The sequence below is a fragment of the Thunnus albacares genome, chromosome 5, assembly GCF_914725855.1.
Source record: "Thunnus albacares chromosome 5, fThuAlb1.1, whole genome shotgun sequence".
NCBI lineage: Eukaryota > Metazoa > Chordata > Actinopteri > Scombriformes > Scombridae > Thunnus > Thunnus albacares.
In genome coordinates, this window is record NC_058110.1 from 8,878,090 (window position 1) to 8,891,300 (window position 13,211).

At 37.5% G+C, this 13,211-nt stretch overlaps 2 long non-coding RNA genes across 2 annotated transcripts; both read right to left on the reverse strand.

Moving 5' to 3' along the window:
* Positions 1-2,847: 2,847 nt before the first annotated feature.
* LOC122982811 lies at positions 2,848-4,710 on the reverse strand. The gene is made up of 3 exons (XR_006403538.1): positions 4,035-4,710; positions 3,853-3,893; positions 2,848-3,349 (listed from the first exon to the last, which is right to left on the reverse strand). It is a non-coding gene; the product is annotated as an uncharacterized LOC122982811 (long non-coding RNA).
* An 11-nt stretch (positions 4,711-4,721) lies between these two features.
* Positions 4,722-7,247, reverse strand: LOC122982813. Its single transcript, XR_006403539.1, has 3 exons — positions 6,991-7,247; positions 6,722-6,790; positions 4,722-4,887 (listed from the first exon to the last, which is right to left on the reverse strand). It is a non-coding gene; the product is annotated as an uncharacterized LOC122982813 (long non-coding RNA).
* Between the last annotated feature and the right edge of the window lie 5,964 nt (positions 7,248-13,211).

Below are 13,211 nucleotides of genomic sequence, written 5' to 3' on the forward strand. Positions count from 1 at the left end.
TGGGGCCCCATTTCCTTCCTGCCCACCCTTGTACTCTATTTGGCAAACTCATGATTTCTTGTACATTTTTTATTAAACATAATGGCTGAAATACGATTCCAAAACTAAAGAATGCACAGCAGGAAGGATGGATTGATCCAAGAAGTTATCTTGCCAACTAAGAATGCACTGGACAGTGACTTGGCAGACAAAAACAAATGGCAAGCTCAGAGATTTCTTGTGAGAGTGATGCATCATGTCCAAACACAACAGACATCTTAATTGTCCAGCACACTCACAACTCAGACTGTAGACATGGATTTTCTGAACCTGCTAAGTCCTAAACCACAACTACACTGTAAAAAAAAGTTATTTCACAGAAATTTAATGTATTATTTTACAGTTTTTTCTACATTAAGTGTAAATGCCATAAAACACAGTAAATTATTTTTATTAAAAATATTCACCATAAAATAAAGGCTGTAATCTGTACATTAATATAATGGAATATTATAGTTTTTTAAACAAGATTATTCAATTACTAAATGGTCTTAAGTGTTAAATTACAGTGAATTCTATGTAAAATATAAATAATACACATCCTATTACTGAATGTAAAATTAAGGCAACTTTCTGTTTTTTACTTTAAATAAAAAATAAAAACAAAATAATTATAAAATATTGCTAGAATGTTAAATAAATGTATAAATGTGCACAAAAAAATTAAAAATATTGCAGAAATACCTTAAAATTACCTAATTTAAATAATGGCTTGTTTTATACAGTATTCTTTTGTAAATTCATAGAATTATCTAATTTATCCTTAAGACTGCCCCATCAAAGCACAAATGTCTGAATGTAAAACACAAAAAAAATTATGTAAAATTATATTCAAATTATCCTCCTTTAACACCCATTAATGGTATCTTGAGAGCTTTAGGCTTTAATTGTATGTGATTATCTCATCTATTTACATTAAATTCCTGGTAAAAAATATTGGTTTGATACTGTACAAAAAATAGGATCATGTGAAAATGGCTTACAAAAACATAATTTTAATAATCATTACTTTATATAAACATTATTTGAAAGTAATTACAAGCAATATATCTACAGACTTATCTGTAGATATATTGGATCTCTGATCTAATTAATGTATGAGATTTACTGTATAGTTTTTACTGTAATTACAAGCAACTATCCAATATATCCATCTGACTGTCTTCTTCAGAGGAATATTTTTTGTGTGTACACTGCCATCATCAGAGCCTGCCACAGCTGTGAGTACTGTAGCTCCCTCAATTTGTTTTGTGCATTGCATTGTGGGAGAATATTATCCATCAATAGTTCACACAAAAATCAATCAAAAGTCAATTTTGTCACTTTTCCATCATGAACACACTAAACACTTAAACCTGCTGTATACTGAATGAGTGATCCAACTGTGGTGAATGATGAATGAGCAGAATACACTGAATGAAACTTAATGACTCTTTTGTCCACTCTACTGCTGTGTTTTTTAGATATATATTGTATAGTCTGAATTTACATTCACATTTCTATCTCCAGTGGATTGGAAATGTGTTTTACTTCTTTAGGGGAGATGTCAATCAAAGACAGTCTATACAGGCCCACACACTGCTAAGTAGAGGTCTAATCAAGCAAAATAGGCAAAAACATCTCTGTAGGTCTATCATTAGGGGCCTTTAAACTGGGAGAAGCAGAAGAATTTAAAAATACATTGTTATGACCCGGCCTCAGAGAAACCCTGGCGCAACATGAAAATGATACTCACTCTACTCAGCTCCCAAGAAACAGCAGCAACTAAGGATTTTGCAGCCTTTAAATGTTTATTTCACAGTTGTGGTTTCGGGGTGAGTTAACTGCTAAACAATAAACAAAAGGGAACTAAAGCTAATCAACCTAAAATTACCTATTTAAACATAAAGACACAAAAATACAAATCACTGACATAACTCCTAACTTAACAGAAACAGGAGGAAAGATATTAAACAAAAATGCCATCCACCCCTACAGAAACTGGGCTGTTAAATATATTTGCAAAGTTATTTACAATACTGTACACAGTGGGACAGAGAAGCAGAACAACAACAGCAACAACAATAATGATAGATACATGACTAGCAACAACAAACAGCAGCAACCGCAGGAGAAGGACATCCCCATGTCAGTGTGGTCCATGGGGTTTCCTGCGGATGAGAAAGCACAAAGAACTCCGGGGAAGAAGTCAAGTTAGTAACATGCATTAATGGTAAATGAATACATACAGATGAAGAGGAGGAGAGAGGAGCTCAGTGCATCAATGAGAGTCCCCCGGCAGTCTAGGCCTATAGCAGCATAACTAAGGGCTGGTCTCAGCCCTAATTATAAGCTTTATCAAAAAGGAAAGTTTTAAGCCTACTCTTAAATGTAGAGAGGGTGTCTGTCCCCCCAGACCGAATCTGGAAGATGGTTCCGCAAGAGAGGAGCCTGATAGCTGAAGGCTCTACCTCCCATTCTACTTTTGGAGACTGAAGGAACCACCAGTAAGCCTGCATTCTGGGAGCGCAGTGTTCTAGTGGGATAATATGGTACTATGAGCTCTCAATAATTGCAGAGATCAATGGCATAGAACCAACAGAAAGCGCACCAAAAGTAGTTACAAAAAATGACCAACAGGTGTTGCACTGTGTTAACCTCCTCATCAATAGGTTTGTACACTCAATGTCTCAAAAAATAAATAGAAATGTGGATATGTTGACAGCTAAACAAAAAACAGACATCTATAGATAGGCATTTATGCAGTGACTAATCTACACAGACAGTGAACATCATATGAAGCATCAACTATTGTTGATAAATAAATCAGTTTGGGACATCTCATCCAGGTAGCATCAGTTAGAATCAAGCTCTCACTGGACAGTGGCCTCCATCAGCTGTGATCATGTGGAGCCACTTGATAACTGGCAAAACACACTCAATGTGTTCTGCAGACTGGTTAGAGATTCATCCTACCTGATAGGAAGGGACTGCTTTACGGCTATCATGGAGATAGGATGAATAATTTCCGCCCACTAATAACTTTGTCGATATACATTTGACATTTGAATATTGTATTGAGATAGACTTGAAAAAGTCCAAACCTATCCTTGAATCTACTTAAATTTTAAGAATGCTACAGGAGGCGTTCAAGTTCGTTTCCCATACAATGTTATGTCAACACTGTACTGATAGATGTTGACATTTCTGTGAGTGTACTGAGAAGTTACACTGCTGGTCTTGAAGAACTCAGAGACCCCTCGCGCTGATACACTGGAAGACTACAAAGGGCCAGAGTGCATCTCATGTTCATGAACATTTTGTTCCTAGACTGAAAATGAAAAAGTAATAATTATTACACAAATAATTATACATCACACAAACATCAAGCACAAAACAGTGTAACAGTTTGACTAATGTAATTTCCAAAAAAGAATATAATTATGATGGTTCTATTTTTTTTAAACAACCATAGTTGCCCAAGCCAGTGTTTGAGAATTATATATATAAAAATGTTTGCAGTCATGTTTCCAGACTTTACAAACTTGCCAGGGTTGTAAAATACTGACTTGCAGTATTATAAAGTGCTATGCAGTGTTTTGGCATCTGAATAGTCTCAAAACACATGGATCTATCCCTCCAACTGTATCATCACTGCTACCTGAAGCAACATGCCAACACTAATACAGACCATTTTTGGTCTGAACAGGATTCAGACAGATATTCAGTCTGGTAATAGCTCAGTACATAAAAAGCACTGAGTCTACATATTCTTGAATAATTCAATACAAATATACTACTCCTGATGCAGAGAAAATCAAATTTAAAACATACCTCTGATTGCTGTATAAAGGGCAATGTCAGTCAATTTGATCCTGGGAGAACAGATTTATTAAAAAATATGAAATAATTTGTGTTACAATCCTAATTGCTAATTATTCCAGTTAACAAGGACTTCACAATGAAATGCTTAATTGACTTTTTAAATACAAAATGTAAATATTTATCTGACTTACCAATACAATAGCCGCTTTCTGGTGAGTGAGTGATTTAGTCCTAGATGTGCACAAAACACATGAATATGAACTTTCGCTCCCAAACAATTGGTCTCCTTCAAATTTTCTCACAACCCCCAAATTCTCCATCCCCTAGTCCAGTTTAGGTGGCTAGGCCGCGGATGCACTGGGACCTAGGACAACCATATGGACCATAGAAGCTGAAGAGACTCTGGAGGACGAGTCAACCACAGCCTGGAAGGATCCAATCTCTTAGACCTCCAAAATACCTAAGAAAACTTTAACTTACCTTTAGACCTATCTACCCTCGCTCTAGGGCCTCAGCCCAAAATTTCCCTATACAATTAGCTTCAGAATTGCTTGATTAACTATGTACCCAAACGCAACCTAACATTCACCTCACTCCTACCTTAATACTTAACCCTAATATTTACCTTAATAATTTAAGTTAGTCTAGGACCTACCTTAACCTACAGTAATACCTACCTTACTTACCTTATTCTAGGACTTACCGCTGTACAAATACTTACCTCCAATATTGACCATAATAGTTACCCTATTTACCGTTATCCTAATGCTTACCTCAATGCTACTTACTGTAGGAACAATTAGCACCTCAACAACTAATACCTATCTTCATAATACCTAACTTAAATACCGACCGATCTTAGCAACTCTTTATATTTACCTGGACCTACTTACCAGAAGAACTACAGTTACAACTCCAATCAATTGGCTATGGGACACACCCCGGGGCTCCATCAACCTCGGCAGGGCCTCCCTCGGGTGAGGATGTCTAGTGACAATGGCCGAAACATCCGATGATCCTGAGGTCCACTACAGAAGATGTGTCCTAAAAAAATAAACAGAAAATAAATACAAAAAGTAAATACTATCAGTTACAAGATTGATCCGAAACCGGAATCCAAATAGTACTTAAACACTTGATATAAAACTAGATCAACTAATTGTGAAGTGACCAAAACCTACCCAGATCTTAAACCATTGATAACTAAGATTCTTACAGGGAGATTCTAAGTCAGACCTTTTAGAAAATCCTGATAGGAAGAAAATAGTAAAGACACCAATCAAATGTTAGTGGATAGGAGTCGTGGGCTGCTGATGGACGTGCGTCGGCCGGTGCTTTACCTTTGACTCCCCATTTCAACTGCTGAGTTGACGGACGAAGTAGGGGGAGTCATTGAGATATTTTCAGTGTCCTTCCCTCCAGTACTACTGAGCAAATGCAGGGTTGCTATTAATCTACTGCAAAATCAATAGTGTCATGCTGAAATTCAGTTTGTTGGTGCTTTTATAAATACAGCATAAAACTGTTATTCTCTACTTTTACAGAAAAATACTGCTAAAAGCAGTTAGCAGCCAAGCCCCTCACTAACACAGGTACCACACAAACATTACACAAACATTTGTTTCTGCCAATAGACTGTAGACTTACATGCAAGTGATTTGACTTTAAAGAGTATTCAGAAAGTTGTTGGTAATTGAAACTCACTGTAGTCCTCACTGTTAGTAGACGGTTACACAATTGTGTGTTGAGTTGTACATTTTGCTCTTTATGGTACAAATCTGTAAGTATGCCACTTGTGAAAAGTGCAAATTAACAGTAATGCACATTACTGTTAATTTACACTGCTTTTAGCAGAATTTTCACAAGTGGCATATTTACAGATTTTTATTGTAAACTGCAAAATGTATGCCATACTACTCAACACACTATTGTGTAACTGACTACTAACATTGAGGACTATAGTGAGTTTCAATTAACAACAGCTACTAAATACCCTTGAAAGTCAAATCACTTGCATGTAAGTCTACAGACGGCCGAAGAAGCAACAGCAACAACAACAACAACAACCACCTGCAGGTGCCCCAGCCGTGGCCCCTTTGAGCCTTGCAGGCTCTCAGGGCACCCGTCGAGGCCCCTGCTCAGGTGCCCCAGCCATGGCCCCTTCAAGCCTTGCAACATTCAATTTTCCCATACCTGCGCTGATTTTCTCTCAAGCTTAATATTACCAGACCATTTCTGATTCAGACAAGACAACTTATGAATTGACAGCTTTTCATGACAGAGCTTCACTGTTCTGTTCACAGTCCCTCACTAGTTCAAAGTCAATGTAACTCAACCGCAGCAGAATGGTCTCTTTCTCTTTTTTTCTGGAGCTTTTAACTACATCTCACAGTTGCATGTGGATGGTTCAGTTGTCATTACATTAGGTCAGATAGATAGATAGATAGATAGATAGATAGATAGATAGATAGATAGATAGATAGATAGATAGATAGATAGATAGATAGATAGATAGATAGATAGAGACACCAACAGTCTCCTACATGCCTCAGAAAAACCAATCAAGACAAAACACACCAATTAAAACTGCTGGAGGAGAGGGACTTTGCTCATTACCTTGCAAAGTTTTGGAACAAAACAGAGACCAAATTCATCAAACAAAAGTTTAGAATGTTATTTCTGCCCCGCCATTGTAATTTATCACATTTAGGGAAGCTGTCACGACTTAAGTGGATTGCCAGTAATTGTGGCTGGCCCACCTCTAAGCAGAACTGACTAAACCAGCTCATCAGGGACAGACTTGTGAAATGGAGGGTAGCGATCTCTTCATCCCTGAGCAGAGAATTGAAGGTGGCAAGCTCTCTTTCTCTTAACTCACCTGTCTTTTCTGTGCTGTGTTTTTCTTTATTCTCTGGCTCCCTGCCTTATTGCCTCACAGCTCTCTGGCCTGGATGTAAAAAAGATGTATTGCTATGAATTAGCTTGTTTTGAAAATGAGTCATTAAATGTAGATGAATCTGTCTAAATGCATCATTCCCATATGAATTCTGATAACCACCGCAATAAGAGCTGCAGCTCATAATGCTGCAGCATATTTCATTAAACAAGTAAAGGAGTAAATCCTCCAAATGGCTTTGTTTCACTTACAGATTCTTAAATGAGTGGTGTTCTGTGGACATGAACTGCATGTCTGCAGCCTCTCTGAAGTCTCACAGCTCTTTGTTGTCTGCGCATTCATACAGACTCAAGATGTTTGCATAACTTTGAGGAAAATTAAGAATCCAAAGCACGTGGATCTCTTCACACAGCAGGTCGTCAGACAGGCAGCCGCAGTGCTGGGTTTGCCCTGAACAAGCCCTGTGATGAGGCGCGTCTAGGTGCCTATATTTAAAACAAACAGAGATACAGAGTGTCATTCAGTCCTGCTGTGGTGGTTATTACCTCTCAACTCTTATATGAAGTGGAGTTGTTAGCATGTTCTATATTTTAAATTTCACATAACCTATTAAAGTTATCTTCAAGTTTTCATCAAATATGTTAATGTTTTGTTCTTTTGAAGTGCATTTTTTAGAGCTGCATTAATTGCATTAATTTATCATCTTTTAAAGTTGATGTGTTGAACATGTATGCAAAGTATTGTCTCTTTGCACATCCAGAAGACACAGAGCAACAATAGCACTTGTGTCTCTGAGTCATGTTTCTGTCCACCTGACTAATGTATGTCCGATATTCTTTTGGCTCTATTTTGGTCTCCATCAGCTTCCAAGAGAAATGTTTGGTTCTGAAGCTGCTAAATACTTCACCAGCGAGTTGCTAAGTTTGCCTGTCTGCTGGGCAGGTAGAGTGCAGTGGGTATATAAGAGGCTCTTCACCAAAACAGCCTGCTGTGGCTGGAAACAGAGTTTTATAAGTGCAGAGTTTTGTGGACTAAAAGCTCTGCTCTTATGTAAGGAGATAATTCTCTGTGGGTTTGTCACTATGAGAAACCCCTTTCACATCACACATGGTTACTTGATTAATTGTGATTATACAATATTAATAAATTATTCAAAGCGATATTGTTCCTGGTAATTTGAGGGTTTTAACAATTTGAAGACGATTTTACACACAATTAAATGCAAATTACACTTCATGGAGTTTGAGGACTGATTTTTTATATTTTTCTAGAGTGAAGGTCAATAGACTTTAATTGTTTTAGACAAATTTAAACTTATATAAAATGTAATTTATGGATTTGGTGTTAAGAAGACAAAAACTGAGAGAAAATATAACTGGTGAATTATGAATAATTTGGCATAGCACCGGGGAGATTTGCATGTAACCTCAACATTTCTAAAAGCCTGTCTAGGCACAGATCAACAGTATATATATGAATAGATGGATGGTACAGTGATAGACAAAGATGTGTCATGATGCTCAGTGTGATTCGGGGTTGTCTGTCTATGGGAACTGTAAAAACTGCAAAGCCTGTCCACATACACAAACACACACACCCACCCACACACACATAGATGTTACCCCCCAGACCGCACCAGGTCATTTCATGCCAGGGGTCCACGACAATTTCTCAGAGCCAACAGATTTTTAAGAGAGATAGATGAACCCAAGTCTTATCAGACAAACAGATGTCCCGTGGAGAACTGTGGGTAATTACAGTGAGCCCACAACTCCCATCATTCCCCCTCTGTGTGTGTGTTTGTGTGTGTGTGAAAGGGAGGCTGAGGGGGAGGGAATATTTGGAACTGTCTTATGTTATGACAGATAAATCAATCCAAATAATCGATCCAGTATGATTCAATCGCATTAACTGAAAATTCTATCTTCCATTTTGTAAGCTGCTCAAGGATTGTCAACAGCCGGCATGATAAAGGCTCACAATTTAGAGTAAAAGGGAGAAAGGGCAAGCAGAGAGAGAGACTGAGAGAGAATGGCTTGGCATGTTAGGGTTTGGGGTGAAACTGACTGAAGTTATTAATATATTATTAACAGGATTTTCATATTTAGGTTTCTTGGTTTGGAAGCATGACTCTCCTCCGGTGGTAATCGCTGACTGTCATGTATCTATCCTGTGTGCCTGGTGTGAATCAGTGCTGCAGCAGCCACTACATCCTCTTCCTTTTCAAATGCTGAACTGTGTACAAGAACCCTGTCACTACTTTACCTTCCAACAAAGGTGAATGAAATGGCAAACGCTTCAGAGGAGGAATAAAATCAACAAGTCTTGAGGCTAGTGGGCGTTTAGTCCAACTGTAAACCAAACTGCAGCAGATGGCTTGAAAAGGACAAGATTCTACAAAAAGCTTGAAGAGTTCTTCAACTTTGGAGTCCAATATTTGATCAACAATTTTTATGTGACAAATGAATTAGATTGAATTATATCAAATGTGTTATGTTACAGGATTTTGTATGGCATTTCCACAAAGTCGGGAAACTTGCAGAGACAGATTTTTTTTAATGAATTGTCCAAATTCATTTAGTCCTTAGTACGAGCCAAAAAGCCCCAAAACGCTGGATCCTAAGTTTCCCATAATGCAATTCAATAGCATATTTCATTAGACCCCCTCTGTCTGATACTCCACAGTCCCAGTGTGTAACGCAGGCCTTCTGGTATAAATCTGTAGTCTCCAAGCCCAAGATGAGGTAACCGTAATTACATCACTATGACATCATCAGGGTTATTTTCTCAGACTTGGCCAAGTGCCACAGAGATATTATACAACTGTTTTAAATGTGTAAAATCAACCATAATTGTTAATTAATGAAGTTAATTTATAGAATATTCTGTAATGCCATGTAAGCATTTAACAGATGTTGCAGTAATAGTAATTTAGAAAACCTGTTGAAATATAGCACCAACATTAAGTTGAGACATCTGTTGATGTCCACAGCTGCTACCTGCAGTGTTTGGAAATATTTCAGATGAAAACAGTTTGCATTGGTTGTGTAATGTGACTTTTTACTGTGTCATGACAAATTTTACCTCTTCCCCCTAGACACTGTTTGAATACAATTTGTCATCGTTTAAACAGTAGAAAAGACTATTTTCTCCTCACTGTAGGAGACTATTTAAGTCTACTCTCTGTGGGAGAACTCCTACAGAGAATAGACTTAAATAGTACTTACTCTTAGTACTTTTTTGCCAGGTGGAAAAAGAAAGAGAAAAAAAAAAATTAGTCCATGCCGTCAATTTGAATTTCAGTTTGCTGGTATGTTTTTTTGGAGTTAGTGTGGAGCAGTAATACCTGACTGCAGTTCTCTAAAGTGATTTAATTCCCTGATGTCATTACGCTGGCATCGAGTGTTGATTTGCTTTGTAGTGCTTTGTTCTTGTTCAGAGAGCTGTTTGTTCATCAGCTTTTCTGCAGCCAGTTTTAACAGAAATCTGTTTTCTTTGAGTTTGCGGATACTTGTGTGTGTGTGTGTGGCTTGTTGGGCTTTATGTAAGTTGTTGCTAACAAAGTTGTACCAATTCCAGGTCTGAGCAAAGTTTGAAGAGAGAAAAGAAAATCAGCATGACTGGCTGCAGACCAGCTCTACTTCTTTCTTTGTACCATCATCCACCATCCAAGACTTCATATTGCGGGGGTGCTGTATAGTTTATACTGTATGTGGCAAATGCAGTGTGACTCTCAGCCGCAGTGATATTCTAAAATAATCCCTGCTGTAGAATCAATAGAAAGATAGGTATAGCTTGGAAAATGATTATAATTTAGGCTTCACATGAAAATCCCATTGTACACTATATTATTAAGAATTACTCTCCCCTTTAAAAAAGGTAGATATGCAATTACATATATGGCTCTCTCTAGATCACACTGATAAAGAGACAAGGGTTGGCTTTCAGTGGACCCAATATACTTTGATTTACCTGCAGTCGTTTTAAAAGGGGTGCACAATATTCCCCCTAATGTGAATTGAAAAGCACTGGAGGAGAAAATCATTTCATCACTCTATCTATGATGGTGTCAGCAGAGGGAGCGAGAATTGACTAAAATGTGTGTGTGTGTGTGTGTGTGTGTGTGTGTATCATTTTCAGTGGATCCACAGAGGATAAATGATTACCTCTGTTAAAATGGAGCTTTGAGCTGAAGAGACGGTGTGATGTTGTGATATTGAAGGCCCGGTGTGAATCCTATCGACCACAGTGCATCACCACCCGCACAGCCTGCATTCATATAGACCCTCTAGCCATACCCTGAGTGCACAGTGTCACAGAAACACCCTCTTAATATTGAGCTGTACTGCCTTATGCACAATTTGTGTTTCAAGTGCTTTGAGACTTCCTTAGCATTTCCCCTGTCAGAATGGTAGACTTAGGGGAAATTTCCATCATTTTGTAACCCCGGTCTTATTTTTTTTTTTTATATGGGTGCAGCAACATCACTAGAATATTACTGTCATGAAGGCAGCCTCATTGCCGTTTGTTCAGTTGCAAATGTAATGTGTTAAATGATACATGGACTTAACAAAGATATAAAAAGGTTCTACATTTTAAATATATGAGATGTCCTGCAGGGCAAAGAACAGGATTGTTGGACAAATTGTGAACAATCTGATCCATCGTTCTACCTGTTGAAGAGAAAACAAATGCAAACTTTAAAATTATTATCTACCAGTTCATTGTCCATTTCATCTTGCAACCATAGTTGTGCATGCACAATTGTTTTCTATGCAATGAAATTGGAATTTCTTTATTTCTATAAGACTTTATTTAGTTTATATACAATATATACTTCCCACATCAACAAAACAAACACCCACAATCTTAACGACGAAGCAAAACAAGACAGGAAGACAAAACAAAACAAATAAAACAAAAAAACAAAACATAACATACCACAGCAACACAATTGGAAATTGGAATTTCTGGTGTTCCTACCTTTGATTTCACCTCCAAGAAAGTGGAGCCAAAAGTTGATCGTGGGCTCATTCTGAGTGGTTTGCAAGCATTTGGATCAATTTTGTCATCAAAATAAAATTACTTTGAAATGTAGCTAGTTTCCAGAACAACACTTTCATTTTCTTATTCTTATCTTCTTATTCATTGAGCTTTAAGCCTCAGTTAGTTTTCATTTTGTAAGGGGCAGTAATGGTTAGGTCTCTCATCACAACAAGAAGGTTGAGTTTGAATCCACTGACAGCTGGAATAGATGGATGGAAATATACAGTCACTGGTTTAGATACCGCAAAGATCAATGAAAACATTTCTATTTATCTCTTATGTTGATGATATTGGAGATGAATTGCTCTCTAGGAACTGGGATATGAGTGAGTGTGTATCTGCATCAGGGAGCACAGACAGCACATGCGCTGTCTTTTTTGTCATGCCAGCCAGGTTTCACTTGCGACCTCATGATCTCTACTTTCGGTGAAGTCTCCAGTGGTCACACAGTACTGGAAGTCTATTGAAATTCACCAAAATACTTTAGCAGGTCAGCAAACATTGCACTGACCCGCATTATTATAAAGATAGAGGCCATTCTCTTCTTTTCTGTGCTTCATGAAGACCATCTACATGGCTTCTCATTTGCACTATAACAAGGTCACAATCCCACATCCCCTGTAAACATGAAATCCAGTTAAACATTGAAATAGTGCCACTTAGACATCCACATAAACAATTTTGCATGCTGGGTTATGGTTTAACAGTTTAAAGCTGCAAATTTTGGACATATTGGACTATTTTAAGGCTGTTTATAATGGAACATTTATAAATACAATCTACAATGACAACAGCAAGTATGATATCAAATATATATATATATAATAACACCCACATTGTCAAAAATTGCAATTTTCTTTAAATGTTGCACTCCAGCAGAGCTCGTCAACTGTTGATTACAAAAATTAGATTCAAAAATAGACTTCTTTAAACACATTTAAAAATATCAGTGGAAGAGGTGAGAGACATGTATGTCTAATTAAAACTAATTTAACTGAATTTAGACCAGCCCATTGATTGCATGTATGAGCATGCTCACACACAGAAGCAGCAATATCTATAAATCTATCTTGTTATACTGTAGACACAGGAGAGGATGCCATAAAGTCCATATCTTAAGTCTGCACTGTCATCAGAAAAGTGCTTTAGGTGATGATCATTTCAAAAGGTTCAGTGACCAAACAAGATGCTCTATGTATCTCTCTACTGATGTTACTATAGCAACCCAGTCCACTGCAGAGTGTGCATGTGCATCTTTATGTCTTTGTAGTAGTGTGAGTGTACGTATTTTATGTGCCTCTCTGTCTGTGTAGGCCTACATAGGATCATACAACACTGTATGTGCACTTTGGTGTGTGTGTGTGTGTGTGTGTGTGGTTATAGCCATCCTGAATCCTGGTGCTTCTATTGGAGCTGCTGTTCGAAT